Below are 3,682 nucleotides of genomic sequence, written 5' to 3'. Positions count from 1 at the left end.
GGTCTATTTTTTAAATTTATGATATGTTTCTTCCAAGCAGCATGTAGTAGTATCTTACTTTTTTTATCCAACTTGATTATCTCTGCCTTTTAATTGGGATGCTTAAACTGTAGCTAATGTAATTGCTGATAAGTCTAGCTTTCACATCTAGATTTTGTTTTCCATTTCTCCCATCTGTTTTTTTATTTGATTGTTTTCCCTTTTTCTCTTTTTATAAATGCTTTTGAAGTAATTCAATACTCTTCATTATTCCATTTTATCTTCTTTGTGACTTATTAGTACTTGCTCTATCTTATGGTTTTAGTGATGCTTTAGGATTGTTAGTATTCATGTTTGACTTATAGTATTCCTTCAAGAGATATTATACCACTTCTGGTATAGTATAGGAAATTACAATTGTATACTTCTTTTTCTTCTCTCCTGATCTTATGCTATTATTGTATATTTACCTATACATATGTCATAAACCTCACATTCGATCATTATTGGCTTATTATCTTTCCAAGAGCCTTAAAATAAGAACATTATCTCATATGTTCTTCTTTCATCTTACATCGTTTCCTATCTGTCTAAAGGCATACTTTGAACATTTTTTCTCATGTGGGTCTGCTGGTGAATTCTTTCATGGTTGGCATCTAAAATAAATGTTCATTTTGCCTTTATTTTTTAAAGATATGTTCGCTGAGTTTAACATTCTAAGGTGCTGGGTTTTTTTCCTCTCAGTATTTTAAATATGTTGTTCCAGTAGTCATCCTCGTGCAGCCTTGGTGCTGCATGCGTCTTGGGCATGCAGTGCCCTTGCTCTCCAGTACTCATAATCCTTTTCCTTTTATGATGCCTGATGAAGAGGAGGAGGTAGAGATTTGCACTTTTCAGGCATGAATTGCCCAACTCATGTCTCTCATCATCAATGCCTTCTATTCCAACAAAGAGATTTTCCTTTGGAAAAGATTTCTAATGCATCTGATGCCTTGAACAAGATTTACTATGAGAGCCTTCTAAGTTCGACAGTGGTAAAGAGCTAAACATTGACATCATCCCCAACTCTCAGGAACACATCCTGACTTGCTGGGCACAAGCATTGGTACGTCCAAGGCTGATTTAATAAATAATTTGGGAACCATTGCCAAGTCTGGTACTAAAGCGTTTATGGAGGCTCTTCAGGCTGGTGTATTCATATCCATGACTGGGCAATTTGGTGTTGGCTTTTATTCTGCCTACCTGGTGGCAGAGAAAGTGGTTGTGATCTCAAAGCACAGCAATGATGAACAGCCTGCCTTGGAGTCAGTCTTCTGCGGGGCATTCCCTCATTGTACGTGCTGATCATAGTGAGCCCATTGGCTGGAGTACCAAAGTGATCCTCCACCTTAAAAAAGACCAGACAGTACTTAGAACAGAGGCAGGTCAAATAAGTAGTGAAGAAGCAATCCCAGTTCATATGTTATCCCAGCACCCTTTATTTGGAGAAGGAATGAATGAAAGAAGAAAATCAGTGACAATGAGACAGAGAAAGAGAAAGGAGAGAAAGAAGAGGAAGGTAAAGATGATGAGGAAAAGCTCAAGATTGAAGATATGGGTTCAGATGAGGAGGATGACAGCAGTAAGGATAAGAAAAAGAAAACCATGAAGATCAAGGAGAAATATATCCATCAGGAACAACTAAACGAGACCAAGCCTATCTGTACCAGAAACTCTGATGACATCAGCCAGGAAGAGTACGGAGAATTCTACAAAAGCCTCACTAATGACGAGGAAGTCCACTTGTCATTCAAGCACTTCTCTGTAGAAGGTCAGTTGGAATCCAGGGCATTGCTGTTCATCCCTTATCAGGAGCTCCCTTTGACCTCTTTGATAAGAAGAAGAAAAAGAACAACATCAAAGTCTGTGTCCATCGTGAGTTCACCATGGACAGCTGTGAGGAGTTGATACCAAAGTATCTCAACTTGATGTGTAATGTCATTGATTGTGAAGCTCTGCCCTGGAACATCTCCCAAGAAGTGCTCCAGCACAGAAAAATCTTGAAAGTCATTTGCAAAAACATTGTTAAGAAATTGTTAAGAAATGCCTTGAGGTGAGGCATGGTGGCTCACTCCTGTAAACTCAGGCCAAGGTGGGTGGATCACTTGACGCCAGGAGATCGAGAACAGCCAGGTCAACATGGTGAAACCCCATCTCAACTAAAAACACAAAAATTAGCCAGGCATGGTGGTGCATGCCAGAAATCCCAGCTACTTGGGAGGCTGAGTCAGGAGAATCACTTGAACCCAGGAGGCGGAGGTTGCAGTGAGCCAAGATCATGCCACTGCACTCCGCTTTCGGCAACAGTGACTCCACTTCAAAAACAAAACAAAACAAAACAAAAGAACAAAAGAAAAAAGTATCTTGAGCTCTTCTCTGTGCTGGCAGAAGACAAGGAGAATTAGAAGAAATTCTGTGAGTCATTCTCTAAAAACCTAAAGCTTAGAGCCCATGAGGACTCCACTAACCAGCTATGTCTGTTTGAGCTGCTGTATTTTTGTGCCTTCCAGTCTGGAGATTAGATGGAATTTCCATCAGAGTGTGTCTCTCGCATGAAGGAGACACAGAGGTCCACCTATGACATCACTGATGAGAGCAGAGAGCAGGCTGCCAACTCTGCTTTGTGGAGCGAGGATGGAAGCAGGGCTTTGAGGAGGTGCACATGACCAAGCCCACTGCATGCAGCAGCTCAAGGAGTTTAATAGGAAGAGCCTGGTCTCAGTTACCAAGGAGAGTCTGCAGCTACCTGAGGATGACGAGGAGAAAAACTGGAGGAGAGCAAAGCGAAGTTTGAGAACCTCTGCAAGCTCATGAAATAAATCTTTGATAGGAAGATTTACAAAGTGGCTATCTCCAATAGGCTTGTGTCTTCACACTGCTACTTTGTGACCAGCACCTACAGCTGGACAGCCAACATGGGGTGGATCATGAAAGCCCAGGCACTTCGGGACAGCTCTATGGTGGGCTACATGACGGACAAAAAGCTCCTGGAGATCAACCTCGAACACCCCATTGTGGAGACACTGCTTTAGAAGGCTGAGACAGACAAGCACAGCAAGGCTGTCAAGGACCTCATGGTGCTGCTGTTTGAAACCACACTGCTCTCTTCTGGTTTCTCTCTCAAGGGTCCCCAGACCCACACCAGTGGCATCCACTGCAAGATCAGGCTGGGTCCAGGTTTCAATGAAGTCGAAGTGGCAGCAGAGGAATCCAGTGCTGCCATTCCTGATGAGGTTCCCACCTCTTGAGTGTGATGAGGATGTGTCTCACATAAAGGAAGTAGATTAGGAGTTTATACTTGGAAGCCTTGTGCCCTCTGTATAGCGTCCCCATGGCTTCCTTCACAGCCTTGAGTGGCCCATCCCACCTGGCTCCCTCTGCTGATGTCTGGTGGTTTTTCCCTCCTGTCCTTATGTCTAATGCAAGAAACAAGGGCCTCAAGCCCTAGTCCCTCTCTGCTTTGACAACAGCATTGGATGTTGTGTATTTTTGTTGTTCTAAAATAAAGGTATGAAAAATCAAGATGATGTTGCTTAATAAAGTAAATAATATTAATAGCATAACAACATAATTCTATTACCTTTTCACTTATTTTGTTTCTGGTAAGAAACATACTGTCATCCTTATGACAAAAAATAATAAGTGTTATCTTTCTGACTGCTCT

The 3,682-nt window shown here is 41.9% G+C and overlaps 1 pseudogene; it reads left to right on the top strand.

Annotated features, from left to right (window-relative positions):
• The first annotated feature begins 834 nt into the window (after window positions 1-834).
• Window positions 835-3,306, top strand: LOC112631746 (annotated as a pseudogene).
• Window positions 3,307-3,682: the final 376 nt, after the last annotated feature.

The sequence above is a fragment of the Theropithecus gelada genome, chromosome 9, assembly GCF_003255815.1.
Source record: "Theropithecus gelada isolate Dixy chromosome 9, Tgel_1.0, whole genome shotgun sequence".
NCBI lineage: Eukaryota > Metazoa > Chordata > Mammalia > Primates > Cercopithecidae > Theropithecus > Theropithecus gelada.
This window is presented reverse-complemented; position numbering and strand designations above follow the sequence as displayed.